This window comes from Protopterus annectens, chromosome 1.part1 (genome assembly GCF_019279795.1).
Source record: "Protopterus annectens isolate FY-2018-M chromosome 1.part1, PAN1.0, whole genome shotgun sequence".
NCBI classification, from domain to species: Eukaryota; Metazoa; Chordata; order Ceratodontiformes; family Protopteridae; genus Protopterus; species Protopterus annectens.
In genome coordinates this window covers 1,872,305,816-1,872,333,290 of record NC_056726.1, presented here as the reverse complement: position 1 = coordinate 1,872,333,290, position 27,475 = coordinate 1,872,305,816, and the positions used below count along the sequence as shown (strand labels likewise).

At 41.2% G+C, this 27,475-nt stretch overlaps 1 protein-coding gene across 10 annotated transcripts in view; it reads right to left on the bottom strand.

Annotated features, from left to right (window-relative positions):
* The window catches only part of LOC122812836 (protein 4.1-like), a gene marked incomplete at its 3' end in the record, with an annotated part of 3,376,257 nt that extends 3,350,903 nt beyond the window's left edge, over positions 1-25,354 (bottom strand). For all 10 annotated transcript variants that reach the window (XM_044084885.1, XM_044084929.1, XM_044084895.1 and 7 more), the window contains 1 exon segment: positions 25,221-25,354.
* Between the last annotated feature and the right edge of the window lie 2,121 nt (positions 25,355-27,475).

Sequence of the window (27,475 nt, the reverse complement as noted above, 5' to 3'; positions counted from 1 at the left end):
GAAATGTAGCAATCATGTACAAGGACAACCCTCTCCTCCTACCACCCAACATTACAACCTGTGAGAGATGCACTTATATAGCCAAACTAGAAGCCAAGCTCTCTCCCGCCAAGACTGGACTAGACAGACAAGAGGAGAAAGTTAACACCACACTGCACTCAACACATAGTCCATCAAAATGTGCACCACCCAAACCCACACATAGCAACACAAAACACACACCTACATTTGCAGAGGCTCTCAAAAATCTGCCCAAACAGAGACCTCCAAAGCTGAAACGCAAGCAACCCCCCCCCCCCAACACTACCCAAACAACACATAGCACACAAAATCAGTGTGCCACTCAACCTCAGCCCATAAGGCAAAACAACGTACCCAACACACTAGTCATTGCCGATTCTATAGTCAGGCACACTGACGTCCCTCTCACCAGGCTAAACAAGGAGAAAGATACTGTCAGCAGCCTGTCGGGTGCCAGGATCCACCACAATTCACCCACTCAGGTCACTCCACAAGTACAAGTATGACTCTGTCATTGTCCATGTTGGAGTGAATGACCTGAGACGTACCTCCCTGGACTACATGAAGAGACATGGTGGAGCTCTCTGACCATGTGGCCCATGCAGGTATGACACTAGTCCAGAGTAGCATCCTGCCATTACCCAGAAGGATACCATTGTACAAAGACAAAATGAATGACTTCAACAACTGGTCAACTTCTGGTGTCATTTCAAGGGGATCCAGTATCTGTCTGCCTGGGATAACATGATTAACAGGCCATGATGCTTTGCCAGAGATGGCCTGCACCTGTCGCCGCTGGGATTCCAGATACTGGCCAAGGCTCTTGCCGCCCCATAGTGCTTTTTTTTAGCAAGCCTCAAATGTCAAGCGCATCACCATAGTAGATACAAACAAGCAAAATCCAAGGGTAATGCCACTCAATGCTAGAAGTCTAAACCTTAAAATGAACTCACTCGAGGCTCTCCTTAAGACTGAGAACATTGACATCTGTGCAGTGACGGAGACCTGGTTTAAGGCTCCAGGGAGCACCCCCTGCATTACCAGGTTACAATTCTTACCACAGCTTTTGGCCACCTAACCTGGACCGAAATACTAAAGGAGGAGGCATGCCCATATTCATAAAGGATATCCACACCTTCAGGTTAGTCGCTCAACATAAAGCACCTAAAATTATCCAAGTACAATTAACACTGGGCAAGACTGCAATTCAGGTTGTAGCGTGTTGCAGATCCCCCGCCATGCCCCAGGACACCCACTGCATGTTTCTGGACATACTGGATAATATTAAGGTACAGCCCAATACCCTGACTTTGGAAGACTTCAACTACTCCTCCATCAACTGGGAAAAATTATGTTCTTACCATAACGTTCCATGTTAGTTGTCTTCTTCTCGCCTTCTTCTTGCTGGATGGGTTCGGAGCCGACCTCGGCTCACCTGCCACTCTAAAAGCTCGAGAGTTGGTTCCACCGGCTCGAGGCTCCCCTTATATCCCACAATGCTAGGCGTGAGTTACCTCAGATCTCGTTTGTAAGCTAGGCCCAGCCTATAATAGTAGCAGAATAACTAGAAACAAAGTCCACCTCTATAAACAAGGGTGAAGAGAAGGGTGACCTACATCCTGATCTAGGAAATATGCACAGCAGAGCATATACCTAAAGTAAAGAGGTGGTAGAAAGAGAGGTCACAATCAAACTCCTCTAGGTCTGTCCAGGCCAGGGGGAAGGAGGGTGGGACGCAAGAAGAAGGCGAGAAGAAGACAACTAACATGAACGTTATGGTAAGAACATAACTTCTATATGTTAAGTTGTCTATCTCGCCTTCATTCTTGCTGGATGGGACCGCGTCCCTAGCACCTTGTCCCGGGTGGCCTAACGGAACAGACTCTTGAGAACAGTGGAACCAAAGTTAGCTCTATGCCTAGAAGCTAAATCCAACTTATTGAGAAATGAAAGTGTGAGGAGTAGCCCAAGTAGCTGCTGCACAAATGGTGTCAATAGGCAGTCTGTCTTGGAAGGCTATAGAAGTAGCCAAAGCTCTGGTGGAATGGGCTTTAGGTTTGTTAGGCAGCTTTTGGTGTCCAATTTCATAGACAAGGGAAATCAGATATGTTAGCCATCTAGATAATGATACCTTTGAAACTGAAAGTCCCTTTCTGCCTTCTGCATAGGAGACAAACAGCTGGTCAGATTTTCTGAATTGTTTGGTTCTATCCAAATAGTACCTTAACTGACGAACATCTAGCCAATGCAATTTTTGTTCAGATCTATTGGAATATTCTGGAAAAAACACAGGGAGGTCAATGCTCTGATTTAGGTTAGACGCCGAGGCTATCTTAGGTAAAAAAGACGGGTTGGTTCGTAAAGATACCCTGTCCTTATGGAACAACAGATAAGGAGGTCGACAGCTGAGTGCATGAAGTTCTGAAACTCTTCTAGCTGAAGTAATAGCTACCAGAAAGACAGTCTTCCATGATAGCAATTTTAAAGAACAGGAAGCTGCAGGTTCAAAAGGGGGAAGAATCAAAGAACTAAGAACTAAATTTAGGTCCCAAGGAGGAGGAGGATTTCTTATAGGAGGTCTGAGTAGAAAAACTCCCTTCAAAAAGGCTTTGCAAAGCTTGTGGGACATTATGGCAGACTCTGAAATGCCCACATGAAAGTTAGAAATAGCTGCCAATTGAACTTTAAGAGTAGAAGGAGATGAACCTGCATGGAAGAGTTCAGCTAGAAAATCAAGGACCATTTGGATGGAAGCAGTGAAAGGATCTATGTCCCTTCCTTGAGCCCAATAGGCAAAACGTTTCCACTTACTCAAATAAATCTTTCTAGTGGAAGATTTATGGGAAGCTATCAAAATATCTCGAACAGAGTGAGATATTTGAGGAAGCCTGGCTAAGGTTGGAATTGGAGGAACCAAGCAGTGAGGTTCAGAGAGGGAAGGGAGCGATGAAACTGACCCGACTGATGGATCACAAGATCTGGAACTAGGTCCAGATGCCAAGGTCGCTCCAACAGAAAATGACGCAGAAAAGGGAACCAAACCTGTCGAGGCCAGTAAGGAGCAATGAGGATCAACGAGGCCTTCTGAGCGATAGCTTTCTGTATCACTTGAGAGATTAGTGGGAAGGGAGGAAATGCATACAGAAGTCCCCGGGGCCAAACTTGGACTAGAGCGTCTCTGCTGGGCTGGCCTGGTAAAGGGAATAGGGTGAAATAATCTCTGCACTTGCTGTTTTGGGGAGTAGCAAAAAGGTCGCAGCAAGGCTGACCCCACTTGAGAAAAATTTCTCTCACAACAGAGTCTTTCAGAGACCACTCGTGAGGCATGAGGATAGCTCTGCTCAACTTGTCCGCGATTTGATTGGACTTCCCGGGGATGTGCGTTGCTATCAGAAACCGCTGAGAAGAAATCGCCCATTGCCACAGTCTGAGTGCTTCTCGACACAGGGGTAGGACCTGGTTCCGCCTTGTTTGTTGATATACCACACTACAGACATATTGTCCGTCTGGATTGCTATCGTTCCCAAGGGAAGAGAGTCTTGAAGGGCTTGCAACGCTAAAAGCACTGCTCTCATCTCTAGAACATTTATGTGCAAGTGGCATTCTTCTGGTTGCCATGTGCCCTGGACAGTTCTGCCCTGATAATGCCCCCCCACCCGATCAGGGAAGCGTCCGTTGTCAGTGTAGCAACCGGAGGGGGAGGAACAAAGGGTCTTCCCAATAAGAGCTGAGGGGAAGACATCCACCACAGAAGATTATTCCTGCATGTTTGCGTGATCATAATGGTGTGGGACATCGGAAGTTGCTGGTATGACCATTGTGTGAAGAGCATCCATTGAAGGATCCTCATGTGGAATCTGGCTAATGGAAGCAAAGGAATGGCAGCCGCCATAATCCCCAATACTTTCAGAACCAACCTGGCTTTGACTCTGTTGCTGCTGAAGATGAGCGAGACCAGTTTTTGTATGTCTGTTATTCTCTGATCTGTTAGCCTCGCAGACATGTTGACTGTGTCTAGAATTGCGCCTATGAAGGTAATAACACGACAAGGCGACAAAACAGACTTTTCGCAATTTATTGAAATGCCTAAATTTTGACAAATGCGAAAGGTGTAGTCCCTGGCCAATAGAAGAAGATGCTTGGTGGGAGCTGTGAGGAGCCAGTCGTCCAAATATGGAAACACCTAGAATCCTTGACGTCTCAGGTGAGAAGCTACCACTGCCATGCATTTGGTAAACACCGGGGCAGTGGTGAGACCAAAGGGCAGGGCCCTGAATTGAAAATGACTGGTTCCCAGCCTGAAGCGGAGGAATCTTCTGGAGCGTCTGTTCATTTTTATGTGATAGTACGCGTCCTGAAGGTCTATAGAGCACATCCAGTTTCCTTTTCCCAATAGGGGAAGGATGGACTGCAGCGTGACCATCCGAAATCTTGTTTTCTTGACTGACTTGTTCAAGATACTGAGATCCAAAATTGGTCTCCAGTCCCCTGTTTTCTTTGGAACTAAAAGAACCTTGAGTAGATTCCGGATCCTTGCTGGTCTGCTGGAACTGGCTGAATTGCTCTTTTGTAAGCAGCTTTGAAATTTCCAAAGCTGCAAGATCCCTTTGAGCGGTGGAACATCTGGAAGGGATTTTTTTGATTGGCTTGGAATGCGAACAAAGGGAATGGAATAGCCTTCGGAAATGATGGACTGTACCCATTTGTCTTGCGTCAGGGATAGCCAGGCTTCTGGGTACAGTGACAATCTTCCCCCGACTGCCTCCGAAGGTGGGCAGTCGGGCAACACCTCAGGGATGCTGAAAGGGCTTATCAGAGAAGGCTTCTCGATTGCCCTGGTTCTGCGGACCCCCCCTGCCTCTAGGGCGACGTCTACCATTGTTGTTCCCGCCTCTGCCTCTGGCGGGAAACCGACTCTGTGCGTCAGGCGAAGACCCTTGAGATTGTTTGCGGAACCACATTTTTCCACTTTTCTGACCTTTGGGGTAAGGCCTAGAAGGAGTAGAAAAACGGACTCAGACGGCAGAAAGAGTCTTGCCATCTGTCTCGCACCTAGTCAAGGTTTCTTTCACTTGAGGACCAAAAAGAGATAATCCATTGAATGGGGAATTAGTGAATGACGTTTTAAAGGGGTCCGCAAAGTTGCATAGCCGCATCCAGGCATGTCTACGTAAGGCCACACCTGTCCCTGCGGCCCTGCTCGCTCCATCAGCCGCATAAGAGAGAAGGCGCATGGAGGAGTTGGCTATGGAGTTCAGGGTAGCCAGCTGAGTGTTCATCTTGTCTTGAAAACCCGCAGCCGTAGGATCCTTCAACATGTCACTCGCTTCTTTGATCAAGTCCCTTTGAAGACGAGTAAAATGTCATATGTAGTTCAGCGAGCGCATTGCAAATGTCGCTGACGAGAACATCTGCTTCCCGTACCTGTCCATGGACCTAGATTCCTTATTAGGTGGATGGACAGGCACTGAAGGATCAGCTAGTTCCTTCTTGGTGGCAGCAGCAACCACCATAGCATCCACAGAAACTCCTTTTGTCAGAAACTGTTTATCTGCTGGTGCTGTAATGAATTTTGAGGGTCTCCTGGGAGTGGGGTCCACTGAATCAGGAGCCGTCCATGCCTTTGCTACCACCTGCATGAGGGGTCAAGGGGAGACACCCAGGAGGTGGAAGGGCGAGCCAAACGCCTCAAGGTACACAGATTCATCCTCCGAGGGGTTGAGGGCTGGCCAATTTCCCCTCTGCTTAAGGATTTCTAGAATGTCTGCAAATGAGACATCTTCAGAAGGGGAACGGGGGGAACCCTCGGAATCCTCTAAATCTGTGTCAGAGGTGACGGACTCAGGTGAGTCTATGTGTTTCCTCTTACACTTTCTCTTCCGAGGGGGCTCTTCTGCCAATTCAGGAGAGGCCTCGGAAGAGGATGAGATCCCCACAGGGGATTCCTGAGGAGCTGGCTCTCTGCGGTCCGGGATGAGAGAGTGAGTCGACTTGACCTGAGGCACCGAAGAGGGGGGGGGCGGATGGAGCAGACTGTGGGGTAGAACCTGGTTCTAACACACTCCGCATGACCTCGAACGTACCCCTGTCAGGCAGAGCCAGAGGTCCCCGCTCCGAAAAGCTAAAAACCTCCCTCGGCACCGACAGTGATGGCTCCGAGGCCGATGTCGGAGCCGAACTCACCAGCGCCGAAGCCCAGAAAGGGAGAGCGGGGTCGGACAATGGTCCGATGCCACTCACCCCCTCGGAGCCGACGATGGAAGTCCGGCGCCGAGATTCTTCTAAGGAAGAAATCGGAGCCGACGATGGAGCCGAAGACAATTGTATCGGCTCCGACGCTACCACAGTCTCGGTTCAGCGCCCGGCTCCGAGCTCAACGGAGTCGGAGGAGGAACATATTGAGGGACAAGGGCAGGCATCGACTGATGAGTCGGGCTCTGAAGCATTTGGGCCAGTGCCTCGGACTTAAGAAGTCGACTCACTACCCTCTGAAGGTCATGGTCCGACAGCCTCGATGACCTAGAGGAGTGAGATCTATGGCTCCGTTCAGACAGCAGAGGAGATGCTGGAGCCGAATGAACGGAGCCAAGGGATGGTGACCTAGACCTCTTCCTAGATGTCGGTTCCGAAGGTCTGGTCGGAGCCGACACGGGAATTTCTACTACCTCGGCTCCAGCCGGAGCCGAGGAAACCACAGAAACTGTAGACTGAGACTCATCGGCTCCAGCCGGAGCCGATGTAGACGGAGGTTTCGTAGCCTTAGGTCTCGGCTCAGTAGCTGGAGCCGAGGACCTAGAAGCCTTGGAGGGCTTTCCCGAAGAGACAGTAAGGGAACCCTCAAGGCTTGAGTAAACCTCTCAGAATCAGTTTGTTTTTTCTTTCCTGCAGGACCCCGGGGCTGAAGCCGTGGCATACAGCACAGGAGTCCTGCAGGTGCAAAGGCCCCAGACAGTAGACACAAGAAGTGTGACCGTCTGTCAGAGACATTTTCTGACAGCACGAGTCACACTTCTTGAAGCCTGAGACCTTTGAGTCTTTAGACATTTTAGAAAGTGTAATCACACACACCCAGTCAAACACACTGATTACACCCTATCCTATTAAAACTCAAAAAATAAAACAACTACCAAAGTTTTAAATTATGAGAAACACACACACACCACTAGGGGATGGGGAAAGAAGGCCTGAAGGCCCGGGGGAAGAACTTATAAGTTCTTGTGGAGAAAAAATGGGATTTTAGAGAGAAAGTGGGGAAGATTCCACTAAACTAAGGGAAACAAGTGTTAAATTTAAAATTAAAGGGGTTTAAGTATACTAACTTTAATCCAAAGTTACTCACCAAGAAGCCGGTAGAAAACCAACACCTCGATCGCTGTAGCGGCAAACGAGATCTGAGGTAACTCACGCCTAGCATTGTGGGATATAAGGGGAGCCTCGAGCCGGTGGAACCAACTCTCGAGCTTTTAGAGTGGCCGAGTCGGAGCCGAGGTCGGCTCCGAACCCATCCAGCAAGAATGAAGGCGAGATAGACAACTTAACATCTACTGATGTACTAACTCATTTGCCCAACATTTTCTGGAATTTATCAATTCCAACTCCCTGGACCAGCTTGTCCACACCCCTACCAGGGGTAGCAACATCCTGGACCTGGTCATTGCCAATATGGGTAACAGGTGCTCCACGCCAGAAGTCAACTCCTCGCTGATCAGGACCGATCACAAACTAATCACCCTAAACATCCATATCCCATCCCTCCCTACCCATTAAGGAAACAACCGTAAAAAACTTCTCCAAAGCCAACTTCATGCTTCTGAAGTCAGAAGTGGCAAACTTCACTACACCCACACAAATGGAGAAAAATAGAGACATGACTGCTGAATCATACACAAATGCACTGTATAAGCACATACACAAGTGCATGGACTGTGCCATCCCCAAAACAAGATGCTATACTCCCAAAAAAAGGGTCAGCAAGAAGCTGAGATCCCTCATAAAATCGTCCAAAGCTGGTTACAAAAATAAAAATTGACATGGATTCTAAAGACAACCACACAGCTTTCTACAGCTATGTCAAGAATCTCAATGGCAACACTCAGATCTGCTCTGAACTACAGAACAATGGCACTACATTTACCGAACCAACTGATATTGCCAACATCCTGGCAGACAGGTTCAGTGCCAACTTCACCCCCCCCTCATTCCCCAAAGGGCCCATCCCCATTCCGGATGATTGCAAAGCCTCTGTAATCACGGCTGCACAAGTAAAGACCGCACTCTCCAAAGCCAAGAATACAGTATCCATGGGACCGGACAACATCCCAGGCTGCGTTCTGCATGAACTACAGAACAAACTGGCACCCCACCTAAGTACCATGTTCAACCATAGCCTCACTTCAGGCTTTGTGCCTCTGGAATGGTGCACAGCAAAAGTTAACCCACTCCACAAAGGGGGTTCCACCACTGACCCTGGGAACTACTGCCCCATTAGCCTGACGAGCCTTGTCTGCAAGGCATCATCCTGGAGCTTATAAAACAAAGACATGGGTAACCTCCAAACTCTGGATCCCACTCAGTTTGGGTTTGTTAAAAGGTAGATCATGCCTCCTAGACCTGATAGACTTCTTCAAAGCAGTCACCAGAGCCGTAGACAAGGGTAAGGTGGGGCACACAGCCTACCTTAACCTCACCAAGGCTTTCAACACCATTCCCCACTCTAGTATTATAGATAAACTCACTGACAAGGCATAAATCTCTGTCACAAGATGGGTGGCCAACTGAGTCACTGATAGAACCCACACAGTGAAAGTAGCAGACTCCAAATCAGTAACAAGCAGAGTACTACAGGGTTCAGTCCTGGGTCCTCACCTGTTCAGTATCTACTTCTCTGAAGTCCAGGCTAATACAGCTGGTCTCTGGCTAACTAAATTCACAGATGACTGCAAACTAGGAGCCATAATTGATTCTGATGCTTGGTGTCCAAGTCATGGCCTAAAGCTCAATGCCAAGAAGTGCACTGTCATCCCCTTTGGGAAAAACACCATACCCATGAACTACCACATAGGCGGTAGCCTACTCAACACCAAGTGTGATAAGAGACCTTGGGACACAGGTGGACAGTAGTCTCTCCTTTGATAATCACGTCGCCACAGTGGTCAGGAAATCCTTCTACATGGCACACCTCATCACAAAGGGGTTCTCCTCTAGAAAGAGAGGTCATTGTTCCTCTCTACTCATCCCTCATCAGATCCATTATAGAGTACAACACCCCATTTGGCATGTACCTCGCAAGACATCTGCAACAACTAGAAAGGCCACAGAAATAACTCACTAGGAGGATTACTTGCCTCAACAGATGCCTTACATTGACAGTCTCAAAAAAAACTCCAGCTCTACTCCATCGCATATAGTCTACTCCGAGGCATCCTCTGCCTAACATACAAAGCCATGTCTAACCCAAATCTGATGGACATGCTACATTTAAAGAAATCCCAATCTCTCCGACCCACACACTCCAGGGACCTAAACCTTGTCACCACAATAAAAAGAGAACATGCTGGAGGGAAAGATTCCAGTCCCAGGGACTTCACATGCTCTGGAACAGGCTACCCATTCATGTCAAGCAAAGCTCCTCATTAGCCCTCTAAGAGAAATCTTGACAATTGGATGGGAAACAGGAAATTCACCCCTGGGATCAATGCTGTGGTGCTGCTCAAAAGGGGCACAGGAAAATGATTTTCTTGGGTAGCAAAAACCAGGGAACCTCGTTTGGCTAGGCTTATACAGCCCCTAGGGCCAATAGCCTAGTACACAACTATGAACCTATAAACAGCTCTGCATCAAATGACATTCCACCTGTGAATATCATCCTAGGTTTCAATCTCAGATCACCACAACAAAATAACTGGTGTTCTCAGACAAGTTATCAACCACCAGTGCTCAATTACATTTGTTAAAACAGACTGATGTAATACACTGGTTTTGGATTCTGACAGGATCCTTGAAATATGAAAACGTACTTCTTGTCAAGCAGCCATCTTTCCATTTGCCTTACTACTTGGAGTAAATTGAAAAATATGGGGATGTTTCCCCTTATTTTTTGCTGAGTACACTCTCAAATGGCCAAACTGAAAGTCTGAATGCCTATGTCCACTTCACTGATATCTACAATCCTACTGAAGTTAGGACCAGTAAGTGGAATAATCAAAATGTAAACTATTACAATGAAAAAAATTTAAAACAAACTGAAAAAAAAGTTAATACAGTTGTGTAAATTGCATTTAGCATAAGAGATGTTCAAATCCTCCACTGCTACAGAAGTATTAGGCTAATAGGTTGTTATCCTGCCCAGGATAAAAATCACTGACAAGTCTTCAAAAACATCTAGCTCTCTTTCACACCTACACTCTAACTGCTGATTGGCTAGCCCCTTGGAGGAAAATCAGCACTCAAGAGTGTAGGCAACTTCATGACTTCCTTGTCAAAACAATCATTCTGAAACACCAAAATGACAAACATAAAACTATATTACAGAAGGGGGTGGAGGATTTGGTTTCTTTAGAAATAATCATTCTTTTCCACCTAAAGTGGCATCTGAGCTTTAAGCCACTCTATCCATCTCCCAGATTTCTTTACTAAACTTTATGTCCACAGACAACTCGAGTACTACCTTGACAGAGCTAATCTTTCATAGAAACCCTATCCCTGAATAGGTACTGGTTAAGCTGTTGGCAACCAAGCTAGAAAACTTTTTCCATTTACTAATCTATAAAATTTTCTAGCAGCAGACTTTCTAGCTTTCATTAGTACCTGTACTACGTTCTTAGCGAATAGGTGCCTAAAGGTAATTAAGACCCAATAATCCAGGTAACCAGCTGAAGCGAATTGAGGTTGGGATGTATGAAACACCCCTGATCCTGTGCGAGTAGAATCATTCCTTTAGGAAAATTGTGTTAACAGACCCTAGCCATTTCCAGAAGGAAGGAAAGAAAGAAAGAACTTACCACAACAAGAGAGGTCTGAATGATCACTGCTGCAGTATTCTTATCTATATGGGATACATCCTGGCAAGGACAGAACAGCTGGCCAGCTTCCAAAGCTTCATAACAGTATCTTCTACGCACCAAAAGCTGTAAGGCAGTTCAAGCGGAGATGATTAAAAGACAAGTTTGGGTACCAAGCCCTTCAGAGCTTTCCAGCCAACAGAGAGGGGGAAGCTACCACCTGAAGACAAGGATAAGAACACAAAAATTAATAAATTAACTACATCCTTGCATAAACAACACACCACAAAATAAGGGGGGGTGGAGGGAGTAGCTTACTGCAGCAGTGATCATTCGAACATCTACGGTCATGGTAAGTTTACTTACATGACTGTACAGGTAGATTACTCTAGTTTAATACATTTGAGAGGAGGAAGAACAGTCCAGCATCCCCTGGAGAATGGCCCTTGCAAAGCCTGGTCTAGGCCTAGACAAGGAATCAAACTTGTAGCGCTCTGTAAATGTAGAGAGGACCAAGTTGCAGCTTCTAGAACCAACCCTTATCAAAAATACATAGATGAAGCCAAGGCCCTGGCAGAGTGGGCCTTGATTTCAACTGGAAAAATGTTGTTGTGGGGAGTTTAAAAAAAAGGAAATAGTCTTTGATAACCAGTGTCAATATGGACTACTTCCAAATCACTGACTATTTTTCGTACGTTCACAAGAAAAAAAAAAAAAAAAAAAAAAACAGATCCAAAGATCTGAAAGATTTAGTTCTTTCAAGATAGTACAAGAGTTACTAATGGACATTCAAAGTAATGGAGTATCATTTCACCCTCATTTTTAAAATCAGAGAAAGTGGGGGAAATGGATAGTTTGGCTTTAAGTACATTTGAGCACCACTTTAAAGAATAAAAGACAGATTAATTCACAAAGACTGAGGAAATAAGAGTAAGCTTAACTCCTATAAGAGCATGCATCTAAGATGCTCTTCTTGCAGACGTCAGAGAAATCAGTAAAACTGTTTCCATAAGAACCTAGAGTTAGCCAGAAAAGCTTGATTCAGCTGGAGCAAGTGTCAGCTTCTCTAACACAAATGAAGATCCAAAGGACACTGGTTTTCTTGGAGAATTCAAGTACAACCTCTTTCAAAAACAAAATCTGACATGAGAACTCCTTGAAACAGGAGAATCCATGGGCAAACATGCCAAAATGGCCAATTAATAAACCTTGACAGAGGAGTAAGAAAGGTCATAAGAAGTAACTCTCTCATATTTTCAAACCAAACTAGCCTTGAAATGGTGTTGGTGATGATGTACTTGTTAGCACCAACTAGAAAATCTTTTCTATTTGCTAATATAGGAATTTTTAGTAGCAGGCTTGCCTCCATTTGTACCTCCTGTACATTCTCAGTAAACGGGTACCTAAAGGTACTTAAGGCCCTATCATCCAGGCAGTCAGTTGTTAATTGGCGAGGGGTGCATCAAACACCCCTGTTCATGTGTGAGTGGATCCAGTCTGTGAAGAAGCTTGTGGTAATTGCCCTTGGTCATTTCCAAAAGAAGGGAGAGCCACTGCTGCCTGAGCCAGAGAAGGAGTCACCGCAATGACCTTGGGGAATTCCTTCTGAATCTTCAGGAGTACCCTGGATATCAGGAGTAAGGGTAGAAAATTATAAAGAACCATTCCCATCAAAGCAAAAGCATCTGCCTTCCAGGTCTTCTTGCACAGAGTTCTGGAGTAAAATCTTGTCATCTGATTATTCAGAGATGGAACAAAAAGATCTACTTTAGGAATTTCCCAGAGATGGATTGGAAGACCCCCCCCCCCCCAATCTTGCTTCCATTCATGAGGGTCTGCCATTGTCTTGCTCAACTTGTTTGCCACAGTATTTTGCAATGTCTGCATGTAGGCTGCCTATAGAAGGAGACTGTGCTGTGAAACTATATCACACGCTACCATGACATGGTGCATCCTTACAGAAAATATCACAATCATGAGGTACTTAAAATGTAACAAATTGAAGTGGTGCTGGGGGCTCAAGATGATTCAGAAAGTGGAGTGCCTTGATCAAAGCAAGCATCTCTCACATTTCTCTGCTAGTCAATCCTCGTTCTTGCACTTTTTATCCCACATGAACCTGTTCCAAAGCAAAGCCTGAGGCATCTGTGAGGACTGTCTGCTTTGTATCAGGGAGAGAGAAGACAAGATCTGGATTTACAGATATTTGCAGTCTCCACCAAGGGATTTCTCTTATGACAAATTCAAAAAATATATATATTTTTCTTAGCTACACAGATTTGTTAACACCACATTACCGACAGAATCCTCTGTAAAGTTTTTTTTTAAAGTCTACCAACTCACACACATAGGCTCCCAGTTAACTCTATCTTCCCCATCAAACACCTCCAACATTTGCCATCTACCAAAGGTAAAATTCTTTGAAGTCTGTTTAGGGTATAAAAATGTCTATGCAAAACCCCTAAATCTTCTACACTTTGCTTCATATTTGGGAGCCATACATACATATATATCCTTCCTTTGTTTCCTTCAGAATTGCTTATCCAAGCTCTTTCCAATCTTTTCTAACCTCTTCTGGTTGATTCCTATGGTCACCTGCAACATTTTGTATGCCCTACTAATTACCCCTTTTTAAGATCAAACTAAAACTCTACCAGATCAGGTTTCTCACTTAGGATTCCCTATCCCTTTAACCTTGCCTGTACTCTTGATATCAATCCCGGATAAGGAAAACAATCAAGCCTGCAGCCCAAATTTAAACTTGTCCTCTTCCCATTCCATAACCTTTCTCAACGCATACTGTTGGGTCTTCATGCTAATAAAAATTTAATACTTTATCCTTACCAAATATTTTTGTAAAATCTAAACAGCAGCATATTTTAAACAAACCACCTCCCCATATAGAATCAAATTCCTAGAACAATTACTGATCCAAACTGAAAAAATCCCCAGTAACAATCTAGTTTACTATACTCAGTTATAGAATACCTCCCTAGAAACAACAAAAGAAATTGGAGGTGACCTCGGTCTGGCATACAAAGTAATCTCAGACCTCGCGCCTTGATGGGACTGCTACATATCCACAAGTCAAGCTCCACTCCAGTAACCCATACGCACAACCTCAACCTGGTCTGTGCCATCTATGGGACTTGTTGGCAGGAAAGATGTGTGCCACAGAGACTCCCCCCTTCTGTGGAATAGACTCCCTCTCCACGTCAAGAGGAGTACCTCATTAAACCTTTTTTAAATGCAACTTGGACAACTGAATGGGAAACAGAAAATACTCCCCTGGAATTCCACCTGTGTCCCTGCTGGACAGGGGCATCAGGTACTGACTTGTTGGAACATGGGCCAAATTCTTGGCTAGGCTTTAAGGGCCTCGGGGCCAATAGCCTGGTAACTTCATATGATCCTATGGACTTAAGTAATTCTCTTTCATGTAATGATGAATTACTCTATACGATGTAACTTTCTCTACCTATGTTAAAATACTATAGTTCCTTGAAATGTTACTATGTACATATAATATTACACACACATTGTGTGTGTGTATATATATATATATATATATATATATATATATATATATATATATATATATATATATATATATATATATAAATATATATATATATATATACACACATACATACATACATACATATACACACACACATACATATATAAAAAAAATTTCTTTTTGGAGCTTTTCTCACCGGGCCTCCGCTGAAAATGTGTCCTTGGCCCAGACGGACCTAATTGGTAAACAAATATAAAATAAATAAAAAAAGTAGCATAAAGAAGATGAAAGGAGAAAAATAAATGTTAGTCAATTTTCAGTGGATATATAAAAAAGTTTACATACCCCTAAAATGCCAGGTTTTTGTGAAAAAGAAAATGAGATCACAATAAATCATTTCAAAAACTTTCCGCTGTATAATTAAATTGAAAAACAAACATCTATTAGGGGAAAAAAATAAAAACACAATACACTGGTTGCATAAGTGTGCACACCATTAAACTAATACTTTGTTGTGTGTGCACACCCATCAACCAATACTATGTTAAAGCACCTTTTGATTTAAAATTACAGCATGGCTCTGGATGGGCCATTCCAAAACTTATTTTTTTTTTCTGGTGAAGCCATTCTTTTGTTGAATTGTGGCCAAAACGTTCAACCTTGGTCTCATCAGACCAGAACACATTTTCCCACATGCTTTTGGGAGACGTATTGTTTTGCATATTTTATCCGGGCCTGAATGTTTAGAAAAGGCTTCCACCTTGCAACCCTACCCCATAGTTCAGACATGCGGAGAATACAGGAAATAGAAGTCACATGTAGCACAAAACCAGTACTTGCCAGAAATTCCTGCAGCTCCTTCAGTGTTATTATAGGTCTCTTGGCAGCCTCCCTGACCAGTTTTTGTCTTCATCTTTTTATCAATTCTGGAAGGACACCCAGTTCTTTGCAACGTCATAGTCATCAAAAAGTGGAGAAAATATGGGACAATCTTCACTATGTTCCATGGTACATCCAATGCTGTGGAAATTTTTTTGTACCCTTCTCCTGACTGATACTTTTCAGCAATGAGATCCCTTTGATGCTTTGCAAGGTCTCTGCGAACTATGGCTTCTTCTGTAGCAGGAAAGTGAGTAATGGTTTGTGGTTATGGCCAATATGAAAAGTAGAAGTCACTGCCACTTGCACTTTTCTAGAGGAGAAGCTACAGCCTTTACTGAACAATCCTGAAATTAAGTCCAATATAGAAGGCAGAGGAGGAGAAAAGGGGTCTCATCCTTTGTCTACGGCCCAGAATGAAAAATCTTTTCCACTTATGGTCTTTAGTTTCCTGGTACTAGCCTTCTGAAACACTGTGAGCCCAAAGGGCAGAGTCCTGAACTGATAAATGCTGGAAATGGAGAAGTCTCCTTGACCGCTTGTTTATTTTCACAAAAGTATCCTGTACGTTTACTGAGCACATCCACTCAGCCTTTTTGAGAAAGGGTAGGATGGGCTGAACTGTGGCCATCCGAACTTTGTCTGCTTCACAAATAGGTTTAAAATGACTGGGGTCCAATATGGGCCTTAGGTCCAGTTTTCTGTTACTAAAATGAATTTGGAGTAGACACGAGATCCTTGTTTGTCTGGTGGGACCTGCTCTTGTCTACGAGTTTTCCTGACTTCTGCTGTAGCAGATTCAAATTGATGGGTGGCACTTGGAAATCTTTTTCCTTGTCTGCCAGCACCAAAGAATCCACAGTTATGGTTAGTCAGTGCAGGCGCCCCCCCCCCCCCACTACCGCCAGAAAGTGGCAGCCAGGCAAACCTTCAGAAGCACCGAAAGGCTTCAAAACGTGTTAGTGAAATCCTTGGTTTTGTGGATCACCTCTGCCTCTAGGATGACGTCCATTAAAGTTACCCTTGCCTCGGGGAGGGTTTGTTCACTTCTAGTTAGTGTCTTTGACCTTTGGTCCAAAAAAAATGTAGAACCATCAAAAGGAGCATTAATGAAGGAGGTCTTAAAACCTTCCTCAAAAAAATCACACAACCACATTCAGGTGTGGCGACAAATAGCTATGCTTGTGCCTGCTGCTCTTGATGTCCCATCAGCTGCATTTGAGAGCAGTCACATGGAAATGCTGGAAAGACAAGCAAGGACAGACAGCTGGGATTCCATTTTCTAAGTCTCTCTCTGGTGGCTTGACAACTGATATCCAAAAGAAAACTCTCTGGTCAATTCTCTCTGAAAACGTGCAACATGAGCCAAGTAGTTCAGCGCTCTAAGTGAAACGGTTGCTGAAGCTCAAGTCCATTTTCCAAATCTGTGCACAGCCCTTGACTCCCTATGGGATGAACAGATGTGCTCTCTTCACGGAGTTCCTTTTTAATTTCTCCAAGTCTTTTGGGCTTCTAATACCCTGATGGGAATGGACTCCATTCCCAAAGTCAAAGTATGATTAAAGTTCATGAAATTAGTTTTGTTTCAATCTTTGATTTTAACCAGAAGTGCTCTTTGCAACATCCACACTGTGCCCAGTAGACTCCTCCTGCAATTTGTATGGAGTTACATGTTTCGTTAACATATGCAAGCATATCGGTAAATTCTTTTATAAACCCAGTTGCTCCTACTACTAATAGAACTGTCTAGGTATCCTCCTTCCACACTGCCCTCATTTCTTCCTGCAAACCAAGGTATTTTAGGACTTATCTTTTTGTATGCAAAACACTGTAGTCACGTGTGTGTAGCAATTTCAAAATGATCAATGCTACTTTTGTCTTTTCCTGGACTACTATATCTGGTTTTCTAGCATCTACTTTTGAACTGTTGGTAATGGGTGATCCCATGTGATATAAACAGGATTTTCTATAATGCTTTGTGGCTCATGTTTCCATTGTTTTTTCAACTACTTCAATATTGTTCCTCTGTTGATCATCTGAAAATGCCAGTACTATACGGGATCCCTAAACTGCACAAGTTATCAACTCCGCCACAGAGACCTATAGTCTCAGGCAGAAGATGGATAACGGAGCCATTCTCGAAATTCCATGAAACAGAAATAAGTGAATTTTGAGCACACGGGAACCATTATACAGGACACCGACGATTTTTTTACATAGTTTATATAAATGGTCTAAAAATAATGACTTTACCAATTGTCTTTTGGTGACGTTGATGTAGATTCATTGTTTACGGTTATCCCTATAGAATTTGGCATAAAGTTAGTTAAGCAATTTTTACTGGAATATTCTGAATATGAGCAAGGGTACATAGGAACACACTGCGATTTGTAAAGGTGTACTAAATAACAATATTTTCTTATTTCAGCAACAATTATATAAACAAATACATGGGGTGGCAATGGATACACCGGTGGCAAATATGTTTGCCAACACTGTCATGTATATATGGGAGAGTCAATTCATTCAGGCAGATAGTAACCCTTTTAAACATAAATGTTTCATTTACCATCATTTTGAGGACGACCTGATTTTAATATGGAAAGGAGACCAATTAATGTTTTGAGACATTTCATGAATATATTTCGAACGCCTACTATTTTTTAAAATTCTAAATTACTATGTCATTTGATAAAATAGACTTTCATGATATAACAATAATGAAAAATGAAGAAGGGACTTTGGAGACCACTCTATATAGGAAACCTATAAAAAGGAATAGGCTATTACACAGAAACAGCATGCACCCAAGCCACACCTTTAAGAATGTGACTAAGAACCAATTACTTAGAGTAGCATCAAATATGGTTAACCAAATAAATCTAACTGTGAAAGATTTTATTGACCGAGGATATAATTACAATGAGGTGATGCATATATATGGTAATACTCAATGTCATACAGTCAGGAAAGCCTTTAGTTCTAGGAACACCTTAGATATACTGACCAAACAAAGATCGGATGAGTTAAGATGTATATTAACATAATAAAAATACATCTGCTGTTAAAAGAATAACTTCTAGACAATGGCACATTTTACAGGACATACCATAACCTAAAAATATTGAACTACCTCACTTCACATACAAGAAACACAAGAACCTTAAGAACATATTTTGCTACAAGGAACAACCTAAGATATGGTTCAATAGTCAATTAAAAAAGGCACATATAAATGTGGAAATTGTAAATTTTGCATGTATATTAATACAGATAAATCCATTCACACACAATATATATATATATATATATATATATACACACATATACACACACACACACAAATACATTATATATATATATATATATATATATATATATATAAAAATATCACACACACATATATATAACTGTATATAAATACACACACACACGTGTGTGTACGCTCTCACCGAATATATGTGTGGGTGCACGCTCTCACTGAATACTACCACAACCAATCACCTACTTACTACATAATCTTAATGTTGTGCTAAATAAAATTTACATTGTGGAATTAACTACTTAAAAGTCCTTTGAAGTACTTCAAAAAAGTAAAACTTCCTCCTCCTTTTCAACAAGACTGATAACTTAAAGCTTTACGAATATCCTAAAAAAGTCATGATGAAGAACTAGATAAACTGTAAACTGTTTACAGTTTATTTTGTTATATTCGTATAACAGTTTCAGTTTTAGTTATTTTGTTATATTCGTATAAACTGTTATACGAATATAACAAAATAACTATAGATGCTTCAGATTTTAAACCATCCCACCAGTCAATATAAACTTTTCTTTAAGGGCATTTACAGCTGTGAATGCAGTTCCATAATTCACAACTTCGTTATTTATTTTTTTTGCATCTTGTATGGACCTTTTCTGAAATAATGCAAACCTTGCAAAGGTGTACTTTGCACAGAGGTTTGTCTTGGTTCACACTGTCACAAATGGCAAACACTACAGGTAAAACTTTAGATAATTCTTCACTGGCTGTATACTCTATACCAGATCTCATCTTTATCTTTAGGAAGTGCTACTGTACTGAACTCCAGTCCTAGATTAATTCCAGTCATGTGTGACACTAATCACCTTCATTATGAAAGATGAGTACTGTGAATCATGCAAAGCACTCTCCAGAAATATGCCTAAAAATTGTCAAATACTTTTGTTCAGTGTGTCACCATTGTTAGCAAAACTGTAACAGAAAAAATATATATACTAAACTCACTTCTAGATATGCTACAAAACATATTAACCATTCAACCTTAACACTGCTACCCCATTTTTCAGAACAACTTAGTTTTATGCTGGAAAACTGATTTGATGCAAGCATACATTTACAGCAAACCGAATACACAGAGAATGGAATGGATTACTGAATCATTTGCATATCATCCCTTTTAACTTTTTACCCTGGGCACAAGTACACGTAGTTACTCAAATGTCTGTGGTTTACACCTACACTATGGCATGTGCTGCCAAAGCCCTTAAATTTTCCTCACAGTCCATTTTTCTTTCTGAGAATTAAAAGTAGACATTTTTTTTAATTATTGCCTCCGTAACATTTTATTTTTAAAAATGCAACAATGTATATCCACACTATGATGACAATCTGAAATATCATCAGGTCATTGGCTACTGCAATAAATGTATTGCTTCAGTATAAAAATTGTAAAACTGTTTCTTTAATTTTTAGAAAGAGACAGACCACAAGGAAAATAAGGGCTGCTGGTACCACATGCTGTGATGCAAAACATTACAAAGTTAAATGCAGCAAGACATTTAATGTTGTAGGTTAATTTTCAAATGTACTTATTTAGCAGAGGTTGCCATTACTGTCTCTGAACAGATATCCTAGAACTCCAATTAAATTTATTTTATTATACTCTTAGAATGAATAACCTTTAATTCTGTACAATAAATGTTAAGTGGCACTGCTATTACCTGTGTGTACTTACTGACATAAATACATTTTCATCATTTTATTAACATGTATACCACCTTTTTAAAACATTAAAAAACTTAGGAGTTATCCTCCAAGGGAAACTGCTCAAAGTCAAAGCAGTGATGTTGTGGCACTACTAAGCTCAGAACAGTGGCCTGGTTATATTTTTTGGGGTGTTGACAACAAGGATGCTGCAACATCAGCATCTCCATCACTCATTGGTGTTGACAAACAGATCATCCATCTTTCCATGGTTAAAAATCTAGTCTGTCTCCTTTCTTAAACTTGAACATTAGAATAATCATAACCACTTACTCTTCTGTCACCAATCAAGTCTATGCAGGTCTTGGGGGTGGAAGCCACTGGATATAGCAGCGGCCCATCATGTTCAGAATATCTTTTTGATCAGATAATGCTTTCAACACTCATCAACTTTCAACTTCTAAAAAAAACATCCACTTGACTATTTATCAACTGAACCACGTTTTCCCTGGTAACTCAGTCTTATGTAATACTACACTGTGGAGCCCCCATGTTTGAAACAGTTTGACTTATTTGTTATTTGCCAGTTAGTCTGTAGACAGCACTGTCTGACCTATGATAAAATGTCTTAACTTTCTCTTTTTTACAGCCATATCCACATATATAGTTTCTTAGTCCCCATCTGGAATGTAATTTCCTGTTTGATAACAGTACTGCTGTAGTAATGCTTGTCATTCTGTGGCACTGTGATAAGCACACAAACAATACCCTTATCTTTTGGTGCAGAGACTTACCAGAAGAACACAAACTTCTACAATTTTGTCTTCTACTTCATACTTAACTCAGAAGCTACCCATAAAGAAAAATATTTAACTTGGTAACTAAACATAGAAAAAGAATACTTAATAGTATTTTATTTCATAAGTGCTTACAAGTCCTCTGAGCAACAGCTAACAATTTGCTCAGGCAATTCATCAATTCTTCCTAACTTTGTTCTTAGCAATGGATGGGCATCTTATTCCCCATTACTTACAAATCACTTCTGGCCACTAGTGTCTCTCAACTCTGATAGAAACATCGACTCTCTGAAAGGCTTTGTAATGTCAGTGCAAACATACTGGCCAGTTTTTATCATGACATTCTCATGGATGCAAAGATCCTAGCAAGAGTATGTTAACCATTTGACAGTCACTGCAGCTTTCAGCCAAGTCTTCTAGAACTATAATAAGGCCACCATACAAAAGTCATGGAAGGAATTCTCCTTTAAGCTACTTGCAGGTGCTCTTTCTGCACTATACCCAGTTTTCTACACTGTAACTTAACAAGTACACTGCTTGACTCCTTGATGCAATGTGCCGCCCTTATCAGGGTACAGAAGATCTAAAAAGGATCTAATGGCAGTAACATAACTGGCTCAGAGCAGTTAAAAGTAAAATAATTATTCACTTTTCAAGCCAACATTTGTTGCCAACAAATGCACAATGCTATTACAAGTGGTGCACATATACTTGGGCAATACTTGCAATTCCTTCCTCAGTCTATATATGGCAGTTGTAGTCCATTAGCATTATCACACTGTCTTTATTCCTTGCATTTAATTACATGCAAATGTGTCTCTCTAGAAAGAGATCATGCTATTTGACAATAGTAGATAGTGCTTCATAACTGAGAAGTCTTCCCCAATACAAGTGCAAGTTTTCAACTTCTGCATTCCCCATAATAGGCAAAAAGATTTGTGTGTGGACATGTAATCAGACTTGAAGGAAATGCTATTGGCCTTTCCACACCACACCAAACTTTGTGCAACAGGACAACAAAAGCAGCATCAGATGGAAATCTAATCAGAAAAAGAAGGATCAAAGTGGATAAGCACATTGTCTGAAAATCAGTTCAACTCCTTGAAGGCATTCACAGCTCTCCATCTACTTTCATTTAACCCCATCATAAAGTAAACTCTTGTAGTACAGAGCCAAGAGGTTTCACAGAAACTTTCACCTATCCTATATATTACCTCAAGTGTGACATTTTATGACGTACATGCATTTAGCATAGCTTCTACCTTATCCTGCAACTTGTCATACAGTTTTGTTGATTATATATCCAACACTGTACATCTCATATTTAAAAGATAAACTAAAATAATATGTGCTTAGAAAATGTGTATCTAGGTCCTTCCAGTTCTCTGTGTGTTCGTCTTTCTCTCCAGTACAAACATCTCTTCAACACAGTGAATTCTTTTACTCCATTACTTGCCTGCTGCCCCACAACATCCTTTCCACTAGTTTCTAATGCTTTATAACAAAGATGGACTCCTGTGTACAACAGCTGGTCCGCCCATTTGTCATATTTGCTAGTCTGCATGCCATACTCAAGCCTTCCACCCTCCAAGTGATGTGTTCAGCTGGTACACACACACACACACTATCTACTACATATGTTTGCTACAAATACAATATTCATTTCATCAACCCTGCAATATATAAAATGTCGAAAATACTCATTTAATGCAAGCAACAGTGTTCACCAAAGAGCACATCTGTAAAACTGGCATTCCAAGGAAACATGTTGGGTGTTTCATTCAGCCAAACACAACTCTCAACATTCAGTTTTCCCTAAGTGGGGAACACAGCATCTGAAAATGTTTTTTTAACACTTGCAAACATTTAACTAGGAGTCACCGAAATTGGTTAACATGTACTACTTCATATTTACATAATGTTTGATTCATTCATCCATCCATCACCCCCTTTTCCCTATTTTTGCACATGGGGTTGGGGTGTCACTTCAACAATGATAATCTAGGAGCCAAGGTTTACAGGCTGGGTGGCTAGCCATGCTGCAGTTGTTCTTCCACATGGTACTGTACAATTCAACATTATTAACTGTAATTTTTTAAGAAAAAAAATCTGTAACAACTTGTACGAAATCTTCACTGTGGACATGCTTCTCAATCTCTTAGTGCAAAATATCTGGTCATTGCCAAAAACAATGAAGGGCAGGGGATAAAAACGCACATGGGGCAAATTTTAAAATACTGTTTTTTAAATTTAAAAAGTTGATAAAATTATAGGTTTAGCATTAACATTAATTTTCTGAACGATATGAAGCCTGAAACTCAACATCGGTCACTATTTAGCTACTTCAGTCCTCAATGATTTACCTTTTTTTTTTTTTAACAAGCAGACAAAACAATATGAGGCGAACACCTGGAAAGTTGAGAGGTAGGACTAACTATGAAACAATCAAGTACAATGAAGAACCTTCAATAAAATAAGAAATACTTGACAGTTTGTGCCCCAACCCATCACTTTGATCTGACTAAACCATTACGATATTAAGGTTTCTAAACATGACTTACACAAAACAACTCACTCCCTCGACATTAAGAGCTTAGATTAATAAACTCAATCTGGACTAAAACGCATCACATATTAGTTATAAATGAAGATCAAATACGATCATAATCATCCTCCCAAATGAAACAGAGAATCATAAAACGCGTAATTATTTATAGGTGAACCCCATTGTCCCCCGGATTACAAATAAGTGTAGAACTACGCACTTAAAATAAATCTCAGATGACAAAACTCTTAGCTGTTACCACTATTTGCTGAAAAACTTTCAGGTTTCATTTCCTCATCTCATAATTATTTTAACACTCAACCTGCACCATGTTATAAACTGCTTTCCTGCAACGATAACACAACTGTTTCACTTTTAACGAATTATAAGAAGGTAAACAATACATCTTGCCATCAAGTCTATATACACAAACCAAGAGAAACAAAGGAAGGAAGGAAGAAAACAAAGAACCTCATCCCCCTGTCTATCAACACATCAGTCTAGAAATTAGATTAATGTGATGCTATACCCAAAATAAAGAAACAATAGAAGGATAAAAAGGTGGAGCGACGAATTAGTCTGAGTTTATATGCAATGGAAAAATGCAACGTTTCTGTTCATCAGAATGACACACAATGACGCCTACCGTTTCAAAACATTTGTAGGTGGACTTAAACAAGGCTCCTTCAAGCACACATCACTGTTTACTTACACAGACACGAGCACACTGGCAGGTGAAAACCAAACCGTTCAGAGAATACTGGGTTATGGTTGTCAGTTACTGCACGCGCAAGTGAACAAGTCCAGTCCAACACGGACGATGTGTACAGACTTAAAAAAGTCACTTTCTTCACTAATTGAGCTGCACTTTTAAAGAGTCTATAATTTACACCCCGACCCCAAAATGACTTGTCCCAGTTTCCTAAAATACCAGAAACTACCATCCACTGTCTTGTGGAGTGTTGTAAAATTCACATTTTAAAAAGGCATTTTTTACTGTCAATGACATTAAAAAGACATTTAAATGTAAATACTTTTGTCATAACCCATGCTACAAATATCCAAAGACATTGGTTCAAGAGCTTGGACATAACTGCGTGCCTGTACAGTTGCCCGCAGTTCAGGCATCAGTGTTTTCGTCCTCAATCATTATGGTTTTATCATCCAATCCGATTTAACAGTCAGAAGTAGCAACACATTTACCCTATGGTCTAAATGTAGTCTATGATCTAAAGGAATAATATCAACATACCAAAGTGACAGCCTCCGAATTATTTTAATACAATGCAAAATACTGCTAAACCGTTACACCCCTACTTAAAAAAAACATCTTTAGCATCAGCTCCAATTCCAAATAATTTAATAGTCCAACCAGGAAAAAACAAATAACACTATACACTTAATTAAGTTCTACACTCCACAAAATGGCGCCTACTACAAAACCCACAGCAAATAAAAAACTGAAGAAAAGTGACCATTCCACAATTCTTACATTACTTATGATATCCACGACCACAACGGACATGCAAGTTCGAAATCAGTGGCTCCGGATCGGCCCGTTTCATTCATCCACAAACAATGACAAGGATGTCCTATAACCCATGTGTGATATTGCAGTGTTGTTTCTGCAAGGAAGGCGGTACTCCGTATGCAAATATAGAATCTTATTTCAATGGAGCTAAGAGGGAGGTTTCTATCCAATCAGAAAGAAGAGTAATTGATGCCCGCTGGAACGCGCCAAGACCAACGAAACCATATGCGGTCCTCATAGTTAAAGTCGAAAATCTACTCGCAAAAGGTTAGTGTGTTTGTTATCTTTTCTAACCAGATAATGTGCCTTCATATGACATACCAAACTAAACTAATAATTCTGACAGTCACATTTCGTCCAGACGCGACTCAAGCTTCCAAAATAACGGATTGCTCGCTAGTTTTAAGGACTGTGTGTATTTTTCACCTTACGTGTTTGTATATATTATGAGTTAAAACCGCCACAATCAACAATTTCTGAACAACCATTTCCACTGGATTAACTTTATGATGTATCACAGTTCTCAAACGAATTTGGGACAGACCTCATCAGAATTAGAGGTAAATCCAGAAGTGATCAGAGACACGTACAAATGTTAGTACTATTAATTTGAGATGCTGAAAGAATAAGGCTGGGTGAATTAATATAATATTTCTGAAGTAAAGTAAGTATATGTCTCTAATTTAAGTATCATTCACCACCTATCTCTAAAGGTCACCAGTTTTACAAGGGAAAACAGAGCTACATTTTAAAAATAAAGGCGGTAAAATTTAAATCAAAAGTCAGGGATAGTTGATGTTTGTGGGGCATATAAGGAGTCAGTGTTTTAATACAAGTAGAAATTGCAATATGAAAGTTTATCACATGGCTGAGGGAATATAACTATAGTTTTACGTTACAGGCAGTTAGCATTTTCGTAAATACTTGGCATACTTCTGCAGCCACAAAATTGGAATGGTCATAAAACTCAAAAGCTGCCAAGGCATAGACCCTTATCATCCTTGGACATCTTTTTCCTACTAGCTGCTAGTACAAGGGTCTAGGGAAGTACTAAAGGGGCGGTGAATACCGCACAACGTGGCTGGGCTAATATATGCCTTCGGGCAGATAGCCCAGTACCAACCTATGAATCTATAAGATAGTAGGTGACACACAATCAACATTCTGTGAAGCATGTCACTCAGTCAGTTTGAGACCAATCCGGAAATAATCAGAGGCACTTTTACTATATTAGCACTTATTAACTTGAGACATTAGCAGAGTAAAATAATATAGTAAACAATGACAATAATTTGCATTATAGAATTAAGTGCAGTTCACCACCTTTTCTTCAAAAGTCACCAGTTTTAAGAGGGAGAAAAAAATTTGAGTCAACTGGGGACAGCTGAGTGATATATAATAAAACAAAATTGAAAATGCGTGATTTCTTCTAGAGTACAGAGGGCTAAGTTGTAAAGCCAACAACAATTGAGGGAGGGGTGGGACACTAATACTCAAACTCAGGGACAGTTTTAAATGCTACTTTAACTTAAAAGGTCAATAGAACAGCAGTTTTTCATTAACATGTATTTTTCTGAGCAATAAGTATGAAACTTTAATGTCTGGCATGTTTGACTGACTCTAAATGATTTATCAAAAACTTTAAAAGGGACAAGACAAAAATATAAGGCAAAATCAGGGAAGTTCTCTGCAAAGATTTTAAACAGTTGAGATATAGCAGGGGATGTTTGGCATTTTAAGTAAATATCACCCACTGCCAGTTTTAATTAGTGGAAAGATGTCCTAGGGAGGCTCAAGACTGAGAAAGCCTTTGGCTATGTCCTTTGCACTCACTGCTCCTTAAAGCTGAACCTGGTCCAAGACATGCCCCTGTTAATTTTTCTGAAAATAATTAAGAGTAAAGGTCATGTTGAGGTCTAGTGATGTATTTACAGAAAAAAGAAGCTCTTTAATATACAGTACAAGTAGAATCAAGTAAGTTTTCGAAACAGCATGATGAATTTGCTAGGTCTATGGTATTTTTTGCATGGATAATTTACTGTAACCAAACTGCATGCTTTAGGTGGCAGAAGGAAAAAGATGTAATACCTTAAAACCATACTTACAGAGAGAATATGCAAAACTCTGCAAATACATTAAACAGAGGAGATGTATTTAACTACAGATCATGGAACTGTGAGGCAGAAATACTACAACTAAGCAACCATGTTGACCTG